This window comes from Ceratotherium simum, chromosome 6, assembly GCF_057802395.1.
Source record: "Ceratotherium simum simum isolate JZ-2026a chromosome 6, ASM5780239v1, whole genome shotgun sequence".
Taxonomy (NCBI): Eukaryota; Metazoa; Chordata; class Mammalia; order Perissodactyla; family Rhinocerotidae; genus Ceratotherium; species Ceratotherium simum.
In genome coordinates, this window is record NC_141905.1 from 73,096,621 (window position 1) to 73,117,907 (window position 21,287).

The following is a 21,287-nucleotide window of genomic DNA, read 5'->3' on the forward strand; positions in this document are numbered from 1 at the left end:
GGACAACCAGGATAAAAAGCACTTGCCAATTTCTAGTTGGAACCACCCTGCAGAAATGCTAGTGCAGAGGGCAACAGTCTAGGAGTAGGGCATTCACGTTATTGTTCTTGTTTTTTTGACCTAAGTCTCTATTAAGAACAGGACACTGCATTTGCTGATGGGTTCCTCATCTTGGCTCTCCCTGCCCCTCTGGCTCTCCAGAACATGTTCATTAATGGCAGCTGGCTCCTTGGGGTTCTAAACAGTGCTTTCCAACCCTGGCTGCATTGGGACCACCTGGAGAGCTACTAAAAATCCTGATGCCCAAGCCACACCCCAGCCTGATGATATCAGAATCTCTGCAAGTGGAACCCAGGCCAGAGGCTGCACCTGAGGGCCCTGCTCCCAAAGCAGCAGCCAAGAAGTCCAGACTTGCCCTGCATCACCTGCTGCAGGAATTCCGAGCAGTCATGCAATTTCTCCAAGCTCATTTCCTCATCTGTAAAGTGGAGAAAACCACGTGGGCCCTGCCCATCTCATGAGGTTGTTGTAAATGACACAAAATCTGTGAAGCTCTTCACAAACTGTGCTTGTGAAATGCTACACTAACCACACGAAGAGTGTTGTCTTCATCATCTCTTCTCATCCTGACTTTTCTTCTCACCCCATGGCATCATTAATTATTTCTTATTCTCCACCAATAGCATTCATCTCTAAGCTCCCCTTTAGAGAAAAAACAAAACCTTGCAATGTGACATTCCCTCACCGCACCACATAAGGGAGAGGAAAGAAAGGAAAGTCACCTCCTCAGAGAAGCCTTCCCTGACCACCCTTCTAAGCAGACATTTCTTTTTATTTTCTAACTCAGCTTCTAACTCCTGCCTTCATAGCCCTGACCACATCCTATTAACAATAAGAATATAAAATATTTTTGAAATAAAGTTTAAAAATGAGTAGAATCAATGAATAAAATAATGGTTTTATTCATTTTGCACATTTTTAAATTGTATTTTTAAAATCTTTCTCATCCTAGTCTAGTCTATTAGCTCAATGAGAGCTGGGATCACATCTGTCTCACATCTTCAGTACTTCACACCGTTATAAGTGGTGAGTGAACGTTTACAGAATGAATCAGTAAATGAATGGATAAATTTCTTAGGCACCTACTAGTTCACAACTCTAAGAGGTAAGCATCATTACGCCCATTCTGCACATGTGGACCTAGTGGCCCAGAAAAGGCCCATATAGTCCCACATGGCCCATGGCAGAGAGCTGGGTTTGCTACTTGACTCCAAGCCTGAGTTCTTGGCAACACCCCACCCAGTGCCTCCATGTAGGGCCTTCTTCCAGCCTCCCCCAAAGGCCTGGCGCCCAGAACCGAACCAGAGCCCTAGACTATCCCTCATCCCCCTCATTAGAGAAAGAAGCCCTCACGCTCCCCTGGTTCTAAGAGAGGGCCCAGGGCCTGTTTCTGTTCAAACACCTCCTTGAATCTTAGTGAGGAAGTAGCCTCTGAGCTCCATTCCTGCCAAACCAAACTCCCTGGAATGAATATTGCCATTGACGGTGGGAGAGTGGGAGGAAGGGAAGGGAGAGGGAGTGAGGGGTTGTTATTTCAGAAGAAAGCAGTGATGACAGTACCAGCACACGTTACAGTCATATCAAATATTGGGGTTAGCCAGCTTGCTCAGATGAAGGGGCACCGCCTCTGGTAAATCAGAGCGCTCTCTCCCCAGTGGGGGTATTCCTGAAAGAACCTGCCACAGCTGGAGAAGAAATAGAGAAACCTGTGCAGTGTCCTGCTAACGGATGAGGAATCAAGCGGGTTCCACTGGGGTCTGTGTGTCCTCTCCCCTCTGGCTTGTTGAAAGCAAGGAGGTAAAATGTAGCCAGCGGCCCTAATGCTGCCTGTGATAAGGGCACCCGTAGAGCCCGCCAATCAGTAAGAATCAGGTGGGACCCCACGGTGTGCCCAGCACTCAGCCAGGCCCTCAGCCTGAACTTCCTGGGAAATTAAAAAAGAGATCAGGATGCCCGGGTTCCTGCCATTTGGAAGCTCATTGGCAGGACAAGACCAGCACAGGTGAAGCGATTTACAGACCAAGACACCATAAAATTCAAGAATCAAGCAGGGGACATCAACTTCAAGTGTGACAAGAGATCAGACAAGAGCCCGGCAGGCTTCTGGAAAGAGGCGGCAGCTGGGTAAGGCCTTAGGTTGTTTTTTGCTCAGTTTTGTTTTGTTTTTAATAGCTATTCATGAGCTTCCTGCTGGCTGCAGGAGCTCAACAGGCTAAAAAGCCACGAGCTTAAAGAAGTCACACCAGGAAAAACACAGCATAAATATCAGGAAAACGACACTGAGCCTTGAACTCAGCTCCAGTGGGTAAGGAAAAGTGAAAGGCTTGGCAAGGCAATTAGGGTCTCCAGCTGCATTTTCCTGACTTCTGAACTTCCTGAGGCTGTCCCGCTGCTGCTGCTTCTGAACAAAACACAGCAAAGAAAAAAAGCATGAAAACTGAAAGTGTCTTCATATCCACATCCTCAGCTCTTCCCAAAAGCTGCCCTGATTCCCGGAAAACAGCCTTTGTTTATTCTCACGTGAGCAAATATGTACTAAGGCCAAGGGTGGAAAGCATTGTGCCTGGCTCTGGGGAGACAAAGGTGACCTGGATGGGGTCCCCAGCCCTTCCAGGTGCCCCAAGTCTGGAGAGGGGGAGCCCAGTGAACACACAGGGTGAGAACAGAAGGAATTCAGGAATGTCTCCAAGGACCAGGAATGCACCGAGGAAAGAGACAAACTCTGGGGTTATCGGGGGAGGAATTTATAAGCTGGTCATTGAGGAATGAACAGGAACTCACCAAGAAGAGGCAGATGCATTTCAGGAAAAGGGAATGAGATGCTCAGAAGACTCAAGCACTGAAGGTACACAGGAGTTTGAGAAACCACGAGTAGCTCTGGGTATCAGGGGCACATGCAGCATGCGGACGGGGGGACCTCCAAAGGGAGAAGCTGGGCTCTGAGACCAGAACTGTAGGATCAGATCATGTGGGCAGATCATGAGGGCTTTATTGGCTTTGCTAAGGAGTTAGTGCTTATCCTGCAGGGCCTCTGGGCAATGCAGAGCGGAAGGCCATGCAGGCTGTTCTTCAAGCAGGCTAGAGATAGAATAACTCTGCAAACAGTGGGGAGGATGGGAGGGGACCAGGGGACTGGGAGGGGAGGCAGGGAGGCCAGGTAGATGATACATTAGTACAGATGAGAATCATGAGGATGCGACCTAACCACAGCAGCCGGGGGCCATGCAGGGCACTGCGCCGCCACAACCTCCAATTCTCACAACCACCCTGCAAGTGCACAGCCGGGGAATGGGCACCTGAGGCTGAATTACAACCTGACTGGGTCACATTCGCAGTTAGCAGTGGCACTGGGGCTCAAACCCAAGTATGTCCAAGTCCAAAGGACTTGCTGTGTGCCGTCCTCTGACTGTAGCCATTCCCTAGAAGCCAGGGAGGTTTATCTGGATCATGGCCTCTGCTTCCCGTTCCACCAAACTCTACCTCTCCATGAAGACGAGGGGTTGGATTCGAGATGTGTGACAAGTAGAAGCAATGGGACCTGGTGATAATCCCATTAGACATAGGGCTATAAGAGAAGATGCCCCTGGGTGGCTGAGAGATGCAGAACGCCGTCAGACATACAGGCTTGAGGACACTGCAGTGAACTGGGCAACTGGGCAGCTGTGGTCTCTGCCATCGGGGAACTGAGGGACCAGGCAGATGAGTGGGGGGAGCACTAAGAAAGCAGACAGATCCTCCTTTTCCTCTAAACAGCTATGCTAGGTGAAGGATAAGCACCAGGGTTGAAGAAATGCAGGACCAAGAACCAGAGAGGGTCCCAAAGCCTGGAATGTCATTTCCCTTCCTCCCCGGATCTGAGTCATCCTTCAAGGTCCATCCAGGCCCCTTCTCCACAGAGCCGCCCATGACCAGCGGCACTTAGCTCTCTTGCCAGCTTTTGCCTCCCGAGATTTCTTACTGCCAAAGCTAGCTGTTCATGGTTGTCTCTGCGTGTGCCGAGTCCATATCTCGGGTTGGCATGACCTCTTTCTGGTCAACGGTCAGCTTTGTAGGTTTGGGCCTCTGACGAGCTGCTAAACACAGCAGAGGCCAGTAATTCTCCTGGATCATAACTTCTGGGGTCCTGCTACAGGCTCTTGGAAATAATCAACAAAAGCAAGACCCCAATTTGCGCCAACCCTGGTGATATTTTTCAACCCTCCGAGCTCAGAGGGCTGGGCAATCCCTTGGAGGAATGCGGCTATTTCATTGAGGCTCTGGAAGGAGCTCATCCCGTTTCCCTTCCCCCTACCGTGCTCCACGCTTCTCATTTTGGTCCCTTCCTCGTCCTCCAGTGGAGGGAGGGAAAAATAAGTGTGTTGTTCGTTCTGGAAACTGTAGGCCCTTGTGCGGGCTTTCCGTCCTGGCTCTGTTAAAGTTCAGAGTTGTCTGCTCAGGGTCTGACAAATCATCAATAAGATTCTTGTTCAGGACTTCCAGGGCCCACGCAGAGCTGGACGTCAACTGCTCGATTCACTGCCCTCGGCGCTGGCGAAGCTCTGCCTCCAGATGACCTCCTCCTCCGGTTTTTCTCATCTAGAGGCAGTCTTGGTTTTTGGTCACTAGGTTCCCAACCATAAACGTCTTCCCAACGTGCCAAAAAAGCTGCCCTTCACGCTTCCCCTGCTGTTTTATGCACACATTTTTATTTATTCAGCCGCATTTGCTGAAGACCCACGATGGAGCATGATTTTCCTTCCAAACAGGAACCTAAGCAGACTTATTCTTTTAAATATGACATGCATCCTCCTCCTCCCCCCAATAGTTCCCAAGATCAAGCCACTGGGTATATTATCCACATGAATCCAACTGCTGGGGACCAACCAAAGTTATGAATCTGGTAAAAGTTTCTGTGCATCTCGTAGACGCCACGGAGGGTAGAATGCTGAGTAGATTCCTCCTGATCAGAGAGAATCCTCGAGTTATCAAGAATGAGCTTTTGCAAAATACGCCCCTTCACTCTGCCTAAGAAGGGAGACATCAGACCAAAGCCCCTCTTCTTTAAAAATGTCAAACATGGACCTAGCCTTTACCAAGTTCCTGCTGTGTAACTGGCGTGTTAATAGGAAGTGGGTTTTTTTTTTTCTTTTTTATGGTGGCGATATACACATAACATAGAATTTACCATTTTAACCACTTTAAAGTTTACAATTCAGTGGCGTTGAGTACATTCACAATGTTATACAACCATCACCACTATCTAGTTTCCGAACTTTTTAATCACCTGACACAGAAACTCACAGGCAGTCACTCTCCATGTCCTCCTCCCCCAGATTTGTGGCAACCACAAATCTGCCTTCTGTCTCTATGGATTTTCCAGTTCTGGATATTTCATATGAATGAAATCATGTAATACGTGGCCTTTTGCGTCTGGCTTCTTTCACTTAGCAGAATGCTTTCAAGGTTCATCCATGTTGTAGCATGTATCAATACTTCGTTCCTTCTTATGGCTGAATGATGTGCCATAGTATGGAGAAACCACATTCTGTTTATCCATCCATCATTAATGAGGAAGTGGGTTTTTTTAAAGAAAAAATTTTTTAATTGGGATATAATTTATATACAGTAACATCCTGTTTTCACTGTACAGTTCCAGTATTTTGACAAATGCACTCAGCTGGGGTAACTATCACCACAATCAAGATATAGAACATTTCCATCACCCAAAAAAAGTTCCTTTGTGCCCTTTTGCAGGCGACCCCTTCCCCACTCCCAGACCCTGGCAACCTGCACAGCTTTTGGAGTCTAACTCCTTCAATTTAACATAAGGCATTTGAGATTCATCCATGTTGTTGCATGTATGAGAATTTGTTTCCTTTTGATTGCTGTGTAATATTCCATTATATGGATGTAGGAAGCACATATGTCTCCACAGATCCATATACCTCCTCTGCTGGGTGCTTCTGCACAGACACAGCAGGTTCCTGTGTCTTGACACATTTGTCATGCTCTTTTTTTTTTTTCTTTGAGGAAGACCAGCCCTGAGCTAACATCTGATGCCAATCCTCCTCTTTTTTGCTGAGGAAGACTGGCCCTGGGCTAACATCCGTGCCCATCTTCCTCTACTTTATATGGGACGCCGCCACAGCATGGCTTAACAAGCAGTGCATCGGTGCGAGCCCGAGATCCAAACCGGCGGACCCCGGGCTGCCGCAGCGGAGCGCGCGCACTTAACCGCTTGTGCCACTGGGCCACCCCCTTGTCATGCTCTTAAAAGTGTCTTCCTGCTGACTTGAAAGGACATGGCTGCTTTCAGTACACTTAACAGATGACCACTCAGGGGCATGCGTACAGAAGGTAAAGCAGTGATCCTCAGCAATGGCTGCACACTAGAATCACCTGGGGAGTTTAAAAAATTCCTGACGCCTGGGTCCACTCCCAGACATCTTGCTGTAATTGCTCTGCATGTGGTCTGGGCCTCAGGAGTTTTCAAAGTTTCCCAGGTGATTCTAATGTGCAGCCAATATTATGAACCACTGAGATAAAGGTGTGATTATTGCTTCACGAAAAGTCTTTTTACTCTATAAAATTATAAGATTCCTTAAAAAATAAACTTCCATAGTGCTTCTATATGACTCAAGTCTGATTTTACATGTAGAACTTTCTAGGTTCATGCCTGTTATATAAAGTCAGATACACTTGAAAATACCTTTTCCCCCGCTAAAGTCCTTCACCTTCTGGACAGTAAGGGAAGCAAGGACCAAAATGTCCATATGTTTACACATCACTGAAGTCAGTTCTTCATCCTGCTTAAACAAGTGGAAGCTTTTATCACTGACAATCAGCCCCACCAAAGATGTGCAGGCTACCCCTCCAGCAGGCAGTCGTTGATCCTGCCTGCTTGGACCCCAGGAGACTGAGCCAGAAATGTAAATAACTTTCTCCAGTATAAATACTCCAGGAGTTTTTCTTTATCTCCATCTCCAAGAAATGGCGAGGAGGAGAGGGTTTTGCCTCATTTACTAGCACTGTGAATGCGCCGCTCCCCGCTGAGCCTGACCTTCGAGGTCAGCTTGTCATCATTTTTGCAAAATCTGCTTTTTCTCACCTATCTTGGAGTCTCATCACTTAAAACACTTTCCCCAAGAAAAGGCCGCCCTCTGCATTCCCAGATGAGCTGTGCCGGCCAAAGAGATGGGACAGATGCTTTGCTGCGGCTTGCACTACTGGAAAAACAACTCGAGTTGCTCACTGGTGACCTCTCGAATGGAACAAACCTCCCCAAGAGCAGAATTCCAACCACAGCTACGGAGCCAGCTAGAACCAGAGCTGCTCAGATAGGGCCCTTTGGAAATTCATACAATAACAGCCGAAGACGTCAAACCAAGCACAGCACAGCGAGGCAGAGTGGCAGCCCGAGGCCTGCCAAGGGCCACCTCCACTCTGCCTCGGCTTGCCCAGAAGCACATTAGTTGGCGATTCTCTCGTCTTTATTGTTTTCTATTTGTCCCATGAATGCAAGTCCTTGGTCCTCAATGAAAGTGAAAGATCTGTGTAGGGACCCCATCTTCTAGTTTGGTTTCTCCCACTATGCCTAAACAGTGCTTTGCTCAAAGTCAGTGCTTGGAAATCATCTGCTGAGCATAAGACTTACACCCCCCACCCCCCCAATTCCAGTCCCCACCTGGGCCAGTTAACATCTCTAGAATAAGCACCCAGAGGCAGCCCCTGGCAGCTGATGGGGCGGGGAGCACATGAGGCATCTCAGCCCCGGAAAACTTTCTCAAGGGTACAGGTGGGAAAGGCATGGAGTCAGCGGCTCCCCTCAAGATCAGGAACCCAGGGTCAGAGGAGCTCGACCCCCCAGGCACTCCAGCAGTTTAGGGGGGCACAAGAGGGCGGGGGCAAGACACTCAGGTTGTAGCAGCCACCAGGGTTCAGGCCAGACAAAGAGGCTTTGGGGCCCAGGAGGCCTCTGTTCCCAGGCCCAGTTAGGACATTCCTTAAATTCAATCTGCCAGAAGAGTGGCTTCATTCAGACTCGGCGGAGGCCAGTTATGCGGGTGGGAGGCACAAGGGTTCCGCTGGGTGGCTCCCTGCGTGGCAAGCCTGACAACTGGCACAAACCATTTCAGTCTCTGAACCAGAGGCTGTCAGGGTCACTCGAGTTCACATTGGAAATTTGGGAAATACTGTGTCTGATAGAAAAGGCTGGAAAAGAATAGTGGTTCTCTCTCAGTGGAGGGGTAGGGGAAATGGTTCATTCCCTCTTTACACCCTCCCCTATTCCTCAAAACAGAAGAGCAGTGAGTTCTCACAGGGAGACAAGACACCACTGCAGTGGCTGCTACACTTTCAGTTTCAGCTGCAAATTTAGGCTTGTCCCTGTTCACTTGCTATTTGTACTAGAGAAAAAGGACACAAACTAAAGATGTATGGAAAGAAAAAAAAAAAAAAAATCACCGTACCATTAGATTTCCTGTTTCTTTCTAGCATTTGGCAAAAGTAATGAAACCCCATTGGACTGATGTGCTGGTGGGGGCTTCTTCATCCTGTTCAGGCCTCTGCCCCCAAGGAGGTCAAAACCAGCCCCAGCGATCCAAAACACCACCCCCCTGATCTTGGAATCAGCTGGCAGGAGGCTGCCCCCCAACCTGACTCAGTGCCCACCAGCCCACACAGGCAAAAGCACCTCCTTGGGGCTCCAAAGAAGCTGGGCTGGAGAACAAAGCCCCCTGGCTTCTTTGTCTGGCCTGGCCCCTCGTGGCTGCTGGAACCTGGAGTCTCTTGCTCCCGCCCTCACGCACCCCCTGAACTGCTGGAGTGTCCTGGGGTGGGGGGCAAGGCGGGTCATTCACCTCTTGCCCTGGGTTCCTGGTCCAGAGGGAGCACTGTCCTCCATGCCCTTCCCACCTGTACCAGGCTCCAGATTCAAATGGCCTAAATCTTGGTTCTAAATCTTGGTTCACTCTTGGCTTCACCACAGACTGGCTGTGTGGCCTTGGGGAGCTTAATCAACTTCTCTGCGCCTCAGTTTCCTCTTTCGTAAAATGGGATTAATAATCGTACCTACTTCATAGGATTGGTGTAAAGATCACAAAATAATCCCATCAAGTGCATATACTAAGTTAAATGGTAGCTGCTAAATAAAACCTAAATTCCTCCTGTAAGAGGGAGGATAAACATACACCCCCCCACACACACACACACATACATTATAATTTTAGTAGGACAGCTTCAAAAAAGCAATTGGAGGGGCCGGCCCCGTGGCTTAGCGGTTAAGTGCGTGCGCTCCGCTACTGGCGGCCCAGGTTCGGATCCCAGGCGCGCACCGACGCACCGCTTGTCTGGCCATGCTGAGGCCGCGTCCCACATACAGCGACTAGAAGGATGTGCAACTATGACATACAACTATCTACTGGGGCTTTGGGGAAAAAAAGGAGGAGGATTGGCAATAGATGTTAGCTCAGAGCCGGCCTTCCTCAGCAAAAAGAGGAGGGTTGGCATGGATGTTAGCTCAGGGCTGATCTTCCTCACACACACACACACACACACACACACACACACACACAAATACTCAAAAAAGCAATTGGAAATGTCCCTGTTTGATTTTGCAGGACTCCTAAACGAAGTGCTGGTAGAAGGGCGGCAGGGGCGGTTGAGGGGGAATTTGGGTTAAGCCCCTCTGGGGAGCCACCTTCCTAGAAGCGAACAATGCTGAGAATAAACAAGTAAAAGTTTTCAATCTTCCTAGAGCTCCCCAGCCCAGGTTAACTGACACCAGGTTAAAACTGACACTAGCAGTCAGCACCAGGCCGTGATTCGAGAGGTGGCCCCCAGATGCTTTTCCTCCTTTTCCACCCTCTGCCTGTCTAAGCCCTGTTGCCGCAGCACCACCTCTGCCTGCCTTGACAGCCAAACCAGGCAATGTTCCTCTGGGCAAAGAGCACAACACTATTAAAAACACTGCCTCCGCAAGGATAACCCACGAGTGTGTGCAGTGGATTCCTGCTGCTTCCCCCTCTTCCCCACCATGCACTTGCCTTCTTATTTGTACCCAATTTTCTTTTGGGAAACCTCTTTGCCCAACTATATTTGTGGTTTGGGTGGGACTAGAACCCCCACCCCCAACGCCCTGGGCAGCCACATGACCTCGGACACGGCCAATCAGAGCATCTCACCCCCTACCCCCAGCCACAGTAACTGGCTTAGGGATGGCCTCGTGACCAGAGCCAAGCCAATGAGCATCAGCCTGGGGACTCTTCCTGGAACTACTAGGAAGTGCAAGTCTCCTTCCTCGGGGTCTCTGAGCTGCTAGAATGTTACCCAGAGGCCTCTGTGACCATCTCTGTGAACAGCCTACCTGAGAAGAGCCTGGAGATTCTGATGACAACATTTCAGCCTCGACTCAAACCAGCCTTCCCCTACACCACTCAGTTATATGTGGCCAAGACATCCCATTGTTTGGTTAAGCCAGATAGAGCTGGGTCTCCTTTGCTTACACATGGAGAGAAAACTAGCACAGCACATTTTTTGACCCTGGGGTCTGGGCCAGGCAGTCTGCATACACAATTTCTGTTCATCCTATGAGGCAGGCATGACCATCCCCATTTCATGGAGGGGAGATCTGAGGCCAAAGGAGGGAGACGTAATATCAGAGCACAGGATCAACAGGTCCTTCTGGCTCCAAGCCTAGAGTTTATTCCATTAATCTGAGTCTACTTTACATTGAAGATTTGCTTATTAAAATAGATTGTCCAGACAGTGAAATTCAAAAACATTCTAACGAAAGCAAAGTGTGGGGAAAGATCCAGGGAAAAAAAGCACCTTGCCTGGGATAAAATGGCACCAAGGCCTGGGGTGACAGCAGAGGACAAGTGGGCAGGAGCAGTGAGGACAAATTTCTGCCAACCATAGGAATAAGACAGGAGTGGAAACTGAAGGGGAAATTCCAAAGGCCCCAGGGGGAGAAGCAAAGGGGAGGCATGACATTTAGGGAAATGGAAGGATCTGAGCAAAGACCTTCACTTATTCCAGACAGTGCTGATGGATTTTAAGCAAGTTGAGCCCCCCAGGGCAGCCTGATGGGAGAAACAAGATTGGAAGCTGCAACTCTTGGCTCAGGAAGCAAAATAGCTGGAAGAGAATGCCATCCCAAAACCTCCATGCCTGACTCCCCAGTGCCAGGGACCAGACATGGAGGACGAAACAGCTGATGAAATGGGTGGGGTGTGATTGTTAAGTTGTGGGACAGCACAAGAAATGGGTCTGCCTAAAATGGTCCTTAACATTAGGAAAAGTGGAGAAGCAAAAGTCCCCACACAAAGGAGCAATTTTAACAGAGCTGGCAGTTCTGAATGGCTGTCTAGCTGAACTAACCCTGCTTCTGCTGATCAGAACATCTCTAATGGACAGGAACTGATGATCAGGCAGAGAGCCCTATACAATCCCTTTATGTGAACCCCATCAACCTGGAATCAGTCCCTTTAGCAGCCCTGCAGGAGTTAGGAATCAATAATGAATGGAAATTAATTATTTTGCTCTATTTAGCATTCTACCCCCCTTCTTTTGGTAATGGGAAGACCTATTCCATATGGTTCAGATTTGACTGACCCCACCTTAGCCACAGAAGGTGGGGATATAGCTGATGACTGGCCATCCTTCAGGCCCCAGTGATGGGTTCATCACTGAACTGAAGCAAGGCCAGAATTCTCCCCAGGATTTGCTCCGTGGGCTTTGGGAAAAAGAGGTCTTTCTTCTCTTTGGATTACAAGCCATGAGGATGTACATTTGCAGCTGCAGTAGACCCCTCCCTTTCCCGTCTGAGGATGAAGCGAGTGCTCAGATGGTAGCAAAGCCGATACCTAGAGAAAGAGACAGAGCTCTACCCACACTGCTAGAGTCCCTAGGTCCAGCCATGCCTGAAGCTAACTTTGCACCTGCCAATCACATGAACCAATAAATCCCCCTTTTCACATAAGCTGGTTTTTAGTCACTCATGACCAAAGAGTCCTTATTAATGTGGAAGTGAAGTTTGAACAAATGGTGGCTCCGTGTAAACTACCGCCTTTGTAAGGCATACCTCAATTTCCCAAAGACATAAAATGGCCCACTAATAATCACAATTTCCTGCTCCTTTTGAGAGGTCCAAGCACAAAGCCTACAGGGCTGGGTAATTTTCTTGAATAACCCCCGTGGTACCCAAACCACCAGAAAAACTGCCGACAATGGCCAACAAACACTGCAGACATGGCTGTGATAGTCCTGTTTAAACCACACAGAGAGCAGCAGGCCTAGGGATGGGGGGTGGGGAGCGGGTGTCACCTCCCTGCCAGGAGCCCAGCTCCTCTCTTTTCTGACTGGTACCCACGTCCTTGTGCTACTCTCCATGGTCCCCAATACAGGGCCCACAGCAGTGCTTTCCCAACTGTGGGCACGACCCTTCAGTGGACCGTGCTGTCACCTCAGTGAGTTAGCACCGGCAGCTTAAAAAAAAATGAAGCAGAAAATATCAGATTGCACTACATTTACTACAGGAGTGTAATCTTTCATATAACCTTTGTTTTATGTATGTGTGTGTGCACGCACATGTGTCCTGGGATACAACGTAAAATACATTTGTTATAATGGTCACAAACAGAAAGTTTGAAAAACACTACTACAGGCCCATGATCTCTTATCTGAAACCTGCAAAGCCAGAGGTGTTGTGAAATTCAGTATATTTCAGATTCTATAAAAGGAACATGGTGCACATCCCCCCACCAAGGTCTGGAAAGACACTCAAGAATAAAACACATTAGTATTTCAACAGCAAAATACACAAATACTCATGCTAAGTGGGCTCAGTAGATTATAACTCGCCTCACACCATTTCGGATGCCTCCAAATTAATTTGTGCCAACCTTACAAAAAAGCTTGGGGATTTTGGAGTTGAGGAGATGAAATTGTGGACCTATCTAGGGATTCTCGGGATCCTTTTCCTTCTTCTGCCTCAAAAGTGACTTTTAATTTTCCAATTTTTAGATTTTTTTTTTTCTTTGTTTTTCCCAAAGCCCCAGTAGATAGTTGTACGTCATAGCTGCACATCCTTCTAGTTGCTGTATGTGGGACGCGGCCTCAGCATGGCTGGAGAAGCGGTGTCTCGGTGCGCGCCCGGGATCCGAACCGGGGCCGCCAGGAGCGGAGCGCGTGCACTTAACCGCTAAGCCACAGGGCCGGCCCTAATTTTCCAATTTTTAAAAAAGACTTCATGGATGATGGCGAACCCACGCTAGGCGTTTAATGAATCAATGCAAAGCTGCGAGGCCTAAGAAATTCACAGGGCTGTGGGAAGGTGGGCCCTTTAAGGACCCTCCTCAAATTAACTTTGCTTCTGAGTGGGGCTCACTCAGTGACTGATGGTCTACGATAGTACTAGCCACTAGCCACACATTGCTATTGAGCACGTGAAATGTAGTTAGTCTGAATTGAGATGTGCTATGTCAAGATGGAATTTCAAAGACTTAATGCCCCCCCCCACGTAAAAGAATGTAAAATATCTCAACAGCTTTTTTTTAATATTGATTACATGTTGAAATGATGGTGGACATAGAGTTCAATAAAATATATTCTCAAAATTAATTTCACCTGTTAAGTTTAAAAATTTTTAAACACACTTTAAAATTACTCGTGTCTTACTTCCTATTCCTATTAGACAGAACTGGTCTGAAACATCCGTCATAGACTCAGAGCATTTAAAAGCATGAAAAAGGTCATCCCTCTGATGAAAACAGAACAGTGTTCAGAGAAAGGGACTTCACCAAAGTCTTATGGTTAGTTTGTGGAAAGCTAAGTTTCCTCTGTCTTCTCAAGTCTTTCTAAACCTAAATCCAAGTAGTCCTAGAGAGCAAAGGAAAGAACAAGGGTCATTCTTTAAAGAGAGTTCCACGGGAGCAGCAGAGAAGGGTTTGGAGAAGCTAAGGCCTTCTAAACGTATTGGTCATGATCTGCCAGGTGAGAAGAGGGAAGTTCTCTCCTCAGGAAAACAGCCGTGACCCAAATGAAAAAGATCCGGTTACTCAGTGCAGACCGTACGTTGTTTATATGAACAAGAGCCAGCTATTCATCACAGAAATATTCTCAATTAAACCCTTCAAGCCCTGTTATATAAACAATGTAAAGGTACCACAGAATTTTCAGCTGGCTCATTGTTTTTGTTTAATGTTTCGGCCAAAATTTGTCAGAAGAAACTGCTGGTGTACAATGTCCGACTCTTGTAGCACATTTCAGTCTTGGGGAACATTTAAAGTTTGCATTTGGCTCTTTATTCAAATCTCCCTTGTCCTCCCCAGCCAATCGCAAAGGGAGCCCTCAGCTCCTTATCTTCCTGCCCCGCCCCCTCTCCCTGCATCCATTTCTCCAATATTGTGGCCCCCAGGCTCGAACACTCTGGAATTATCTTTAGCCACTTTTTCTCTGGCAAAACCAAGTTCTCTAATGCAACACCCAAGCACACCACACTCTCTCTGAGCTATTATCCCCTTGACCCTGAAATAAGGCTCTAAGAGCACCCCAAGGCGTGGTCAGCATATCAGCCCACGAGCGAGCCCTGCCCCATCTCTCCACAGCCCTGGCCCTGTCTACCCATACCAACTGTTCGACAAGTGTTTCCCAGGTGCCACCTGTCCATCAAGGGTCCCTCTAAAGATGTACTGAGCACCTAGTCTCCGCCACAGCAATGCTAAGCAATACCATGGGTAAGACAAACAGTCAAATCCCTATTTCTAATTTGCATATCTTCCTTGAAATCATAAAATAAGAATGCATGTTGCAACTGTCTGCATGTAATATAGCACAGTTTCCTTTATTCCCTCCCCTCAACTATGGTGCTGCTAAATTGAGGATGCTTCTTAGAATCAGTGACATTGTAGGATCAATCATCCCTCTCAGCTCCTCTACTTCCAACCCCGGGGATTCTCCACTCTCATAGTGAGGGGGCTATTTGCACTATGTTAAGTTTCTTTGGACAACAGGTTACTCTCTAAGTGTTTTCAAGTCCCTTAAATGCTAAATTGTGTCTGTCTCAAACCTCAGACCAGATTTCTACAGGACAAGCATCAGATCTGGGAGTCCACTTTAGGCAGCCCCTCCTGCACCTGTTAGGCACCTGGGCAGGCACACAGCCCGGAGCAGGAGTTCACAGGTGTGTGACTGACCAAGGCAGTGCTGGGCCTGGGTGAAGAATCCCTGTCTTCTAGCCCACAGCTCTGTAAATCCGTGTCCTTTCCATTTGAAACTGGTTGTTGGGGACCCCATCCAGCATCTCTTGTACAATCCCAGCTCTGAAATCTAAACTTGGTTCAGGAGTTGCTTACTTAGAAGTGAGGCTTAATTAGAAAAACTGGGAAGAAATAAGCCTTCTTTTGCCTTACCATCACTCTGAAAGTAATGTGACATAAAGTAAAGCAAAATTACAATGAACTCTAAATTCAGCAACAAGGATTATGATGGACGCTTTTCTACTGAAACTTAAACTATGAAGATAGAATTACAGCTAAATAAATAACACAAAATGCTATTAATAATAAACCAGTAAAAGAGAAAGAAGAATGCAACCCAAAAGAGGGAAACTGCTTTTATTAAGAATAAAGTCAGCCAAATGACTGACAAAGTTTATCACACTGAGCTCTTCTAATAAACCTAAACGGTAGATATAATTATCCCTTAGATAAAGAAACAGCTTCAGGGAGGTTAAGTAATTTGCCCAAAGTCACACAGCTAGTAAGTCCAGATCTGAATTCAAGTCACTGACTTCTCCCATCATTGCCTTGGCTGGCCTCCCTTGCAATTTCTTTTCATGTACAGATGGTAAAAATTAAAAAAAAAAAAATCCACAGTCATTTGAAAATAAAGCGTAGCAGAGAAGGCCTATCGAAGGGACTATTGTTTGCCTAGATTTATATACAAATACAGAAGAACTCTGTTAGTTCATTTTAACTCTGCTTGTTCATCCAAGTTGCCAGAGACCAAATCATCTCCTATGAGAGCAGTAACACAGTGAAAGAGAACAGTAGAAGATTCAGGTAATATGTTTAACGTACGATAGGTGCTGAGACCACTGTTATTAAAGTTTCTGATGTGTGACATTGAGTTGTTCAAACACTTGACAAGTTTACCAGTAAACCTTGTATGGCAATTATTTTGCTAATGCAATATTTGTTAAGCCTGGGTGGCCAAATTACAAAACGTATTAACTTTACTACTGGGTTTAAAATGACTTTTTGTTTTAAAAAGACTAAATGCCTCTAATAAAGTTAGCTAATAAAAAAAAAATCCACCAAATGTATTTTGTGAGCCCCATGTGTAAATATGCCTTGCACATCTCAACACAGCAACTGGGGAATGAAAAGTGGTGGGAAGGAGGCTGATGAGCATCTGTGGCCCACCACTGGAGGTATTCATCCAAGTCCTCTGGAAATGAATCAACTTTCCTTGCCCCCTGCACAGCAGGTCTACTCAATCAGAATGGGTTCATGGGGAGAGTTCTATCTGTTAATGGAAAGGTAAAGGAAGGGGTTTGGCTAGCAAATGGTGTTTTAATCAAAGCCTTCCTCTGGTTATTAGAAACAGGTTTCAAACAAGTGATCTGTTGGCTTGGTGTAGACCTGGTCAAAGAAACCCAGACAGCTCTCCCTGCACAGTAATAACATATTATCATCTTTTCTTTCATTCATTTTTAAAAAAAGGTACTGACATGATCAGGGCAAGAGGCAAAGGAGGCCAACAGAAATTTAGACGACTAAGAAAACATTTCATCTTACCAGCCACTCTTTTGGATTTCTGCCTTGGCCCCTACACTCCTTTGTTTCAACTGAGTATACCCTTGCCAAGGACACAAAAAAGGGTCATTTATATGACTCTGTCACCCTACTAGGGCTAAGAATGAACAAATGCCACAAAGAGAGTGTGTGATAGTTAATTTTGGGTGTCAACTTGACAGGGCCATGGGTTTCCATAATCACATGAGCCAGTTCCTTATACTAAATCTCTTCCTATAGATAGGTGGATGGATGGTTGGATGGATGGATGGATGGATGGTTGGTTGGATGGATGGATGGATGGATGGACGGACGGATGGATAGATATCCTATTGGTTTGTTTCTCTGAAGAACGCTGAGTAACACACAGAGCCTTTGCAAACCAAGGAGATGTCCCGCTCAAGTGAAAAACATTTAGAAAAGGGCAAGAAAAATTTCCCATGGTTGGGAATTAAAACATTTACTACTATCGTCCTGAAACCTCAAACCTCCTAGGTACTTTTCTATCCCAACTTTTTTCTAACAAGCATGTTTCAAAACCCCATAGAACTGAACAGTCTCTTGGGTGTTGAGGCTCAGAAGTTCTCAGAACTTTGGACATCCATTTTCTTTTCCAAGCAAAATTTCTGCTTCAGTACAATAATCTCTCCCACTTATATATATTCTGTTCCTGTGAAATCATGGAACCAAGTGTCAGGAAATGGACCCAGGCAGAAAATGGTGGGCAAGTTTCTGTCTGGGAAAGTGTGGAATTCTGTAGCATTACTGTGTGGTCTCAACTGATTCCAGTCCAGAAATATCAATGAGATAATCGAGCTTATTGCCAAACTCCTGACACATGACTTTAATACAGACTCTGACCCAGGAGGATTTCTGGCAAACATTAAATTGAAAACCTAAGGACAGTATTCACTTGAAAAAAGCACTCTCATCTGATATGTGACATCTGAGCAGAGAGGTTACGACAGCTGTGGCACAAAAAGCTTGCAAAGTGATGAAACATCTTGACTTCCTTTTGGCAATTATAGGTCACATCCCACAGTGGGGTGTTGCCTCGAGCTGACTGTGTCATTGTGCTTCTCTCAGCTTCACTTCTTCACCAAATATTTTGGAGCACCTAATATGTGTTGGACCCTTAGGTTCAATGACTAAATAAAATGGGTGTGGCCCTCTGGGAGCACACATCTACATGCCTCAGTCTAAGTCCCCTTGCTATAGTTATGTCAGCTTTTCAGCACCTTTTGAATGAACATTGTACAAAATTCTTGGTATTCTTCACATCTCAGTATTCTTCTGAGATTCTCTATATAAGAACGGGTGGCGGAAAAACCTACATTTTTTTCTACAGCTAATTTACTAGGACAGTTGTTAAATTATTTCCTTCTTATGAGGAAGGATGATTCCGGCATAGTGGAAAGAGCTGGGGTGGAATTCAGCCACTGCACTAACAAGCCGTGTGAACTTTAGCAGGTTTGATAACTTCTTTGAATCTTAGTTTTCCCATCTATAGAAGCAGGAAGAAAGTGTACCTATTTCTCAGGGTGGGTATGGGGATTAAATGAATTAGCATGTGAAAACCACCAGACACAAAGCATTATTCAATAAATGTTATTATTACCCCCTGTAGTGGGTTGAATAGTGGCCCCCCAAAACATAAGTCCAATCCTCACCCCTGGTACCTGTGAATGTGACCTTATTTGGAATGGGGTCTTTGCAGATGTAATTAAATTAAGGATCTCAAGATGAGAGTATCCCAGATTTAGAGTCAGCTCTAAGTCCAATGACTGGTCTCTTGAAAAGAGAAAGGAGAGGGAGTTTTGAGATATGGAAACACAGGGAAGAAGGCCATGTGCAGACAGAGATTGGAGTTAATGCTGCCATAGCCAAGGAACGCCAGGCACCACCAAAAACTGGAAGAGACAGGAAGGATTCTCCCCTAGCCATGAGAGGGAGCAGAGTCCTGCTGACACCTTGATTTTGGATTTCTGGCCTCCAGAATGGTAAGAGAATAAGTTTCTGTGGTTTTAAGCCACCTAGTTTGTGATATTTGTTACTGCAACCCTAGGAAACAAATACACCCACCTTCAACTCACGGAACTAGAGCAGAATATTCGTACACAGCTTTAGGAAGAAAACAAAGAGCCCAGTAAGGAACAGACTTACAAAAGATTAACCTGGTTGGAAAGGTCTGATTTTCCACTGGATTATAAGAATCTGATTAGGTTTAAAATCAGTTAGGACAAAAACTTCTGAATTTGAAAACATCCATTGTGGTGAAACAGAGCCCTCCATTTTTGCCATAAATAACCATGAAGAACTTCCACGAAAAGCTGAGCAGGTGGTGGGTCCAGGGCTTCTAGGTGGGAGGCAGATAGGTGTAGGCAGGACAGCTGCACAGAGCCCACAGGACAGGAACGTGCCCAGGCTGCCCTCCGCCAGGCTCTGCCTCTCACTTGGTGACAGTGGGTCCAGGCCTTTCACGTACTGGGAGCTGTCTTACAGGACACAGGTTCTGGACACAGGGGCAGAAAATGGGGAAAACAGGTTTCTGGGAGTCAGGGTGAGGCAACTCTTGGAATGTATGCCAGACTCAGAAATTCCAAGTTGCGTCTCTTGGAAGGTTCCTTGAGTCCACCGGCTTCCCTTCCCTCATGCAGCCTGCAGTGTGTACGCCACATGTGCCCCAACGCCCAAAGTGAGGCCAGCTGTCCCCTGCACCATCCTAGAGTCAGTGCCCTGAGCCCCTGGTAGCCAATCCGCAGGAACAAGGTTGAGCCCCTGCTGTGCTTCTGATTCCTGGTCCTTCCTGTCCTATCATAGCTCTGTACTTGCCAAATGAGCCTCCAACCAACGTGCACCGAGCGCAAGGCACTGGCTGGGTCCTTGCATGATTTAGTTTCATTTCACTTAATCCTCCACAATCTTATAAAACTGATTTTGGTAACCAATCTTAAAGTTGAGGACACTGAGTGAAGTAACTTTCCTAAGGTTACAGAGGTAACCAGTGGCAGAGTCAAATCAAAGCCCAGATCTCTGGCCTGGAATCCAGTGCTCAACCCCATCATCAGGGAGGCCTTCCCGGATCAGTCCAGACAGCTTTTGCCCTCCAACTTTCGGCATGTTCTGTTCATACCAGTAAAATGACAGGGCTATCATGTGATGGCCTGCTTTACTAAGGCATTCTACCCACAATATTTTATTTAATCCTCACGACAACCTTACATGAAATATATCATTATTCCCGTTTTATAGATGGGGAAACTGAGGTCTCTGAAAGGGAAAGTGCCTTATTCAAAACCACTCAGCTAATGTGACACAGAGCAGGATTTGAGCCAGGGCCCCAAAGCGCAGGCCCTTTCCCCCAAACAGAACCCTCGCCGTGCCACTGACTTGATAATGAAGCCACCTTTGAGCAGCAGCTGTTGCTGTGGGGCTAATTAAAGGTTAAAAGGATAAGAACCAAGCTGTCACTTACATTTCATTCCATGAGTCCCTTTTTCTTTGCTGACATTCTCCTGTGCAGGCTGCTGCTTTGTTAAAAACTCAGTCAAGTCACAGTTGTGACAGCTGCTGAGGGTTTGCCTTGGGGCTCCTGCTGCTGCCCAGGTCGGGAGAGGGGCCTGGCATCACCCCTCATATGGGCAAGACCCTTGGGGCCTATATTAGTGTTCTAGGGCAGCCATAACAAAAAACCACAGACTGAGGGGCTTAAGTCAACAGGAATGTATTCTCTCACAGACCTGGAGGCTAGGAGTCTGAAATCAGGGGTCACAGGGCCACGCCCCCTCTGAAATATCTGGGGAAGAATCCTTCCTTGCCTTTTCCTAGTTTCTGGTAGTTGCTGCCAATCCTTGGCATTGCTTGGTTCTCAGCTGCATCACTCTGATCTCTGCCTCTATCATCACATGGGCGTGTGTCTCTGCATCCAACTGCCCTCTTCTTATCAGGTCACCTTATCTGTAGTGGATAAAGGCCCACCCTAATCCAGTATGACCTCATCTTAACTGGATTACATCTGCAAAGACCTTATTTCCAAATAAGGGACACAATTCAACCCATAACAGGGCCTGTGGAAGCCCAAACAAATATATCCTCTTCTCTGAGCCCTCTCACCTGTGGCCCAGCACTGAGCAAGACCCTCCCTCCTCAGCTACAAGGGGCTGAGCTGACTTGCCAGGTTGGCTACAGAGGGGCAGGATGGGGGGTCCCTTTGGGTCCTCCTCTTCCCCCATGGACCATGAGCTTTGTTTTGTTTTAATATCCATGCCCCAGACCTATTAATCCAGACTCTTTTGGGGGTGGGGGGGGAGGTGGTCCAAGCAGCTGGAGGTTCCCCAGTTGATTCAAGTGAGCCGACTTGAATTAAGAACCAGAGTCCTGGTGCATAAATTTACTAAACCATTGGTTCAAGAGAGTTGGTAAGTCATATGCAACCAATGGCTGACACTCGTG

The 21,287-nt window shown here is 46.9% G+C and overlaps 1 protein-coding gene across 7 annotated transcripts in view; it reads right to left on the reverse strand.

Moving 5' to 3' along the window:
* AFAP1L2 (actin filament associated protein 1 like 2) overlaps nt 1-21,287 on the reverse strand; it is a 107,338-nt gene that overhangs the window by 40,653 nt on the left and 45,398 nt on the right. The window lies entirely within an intron of this gene.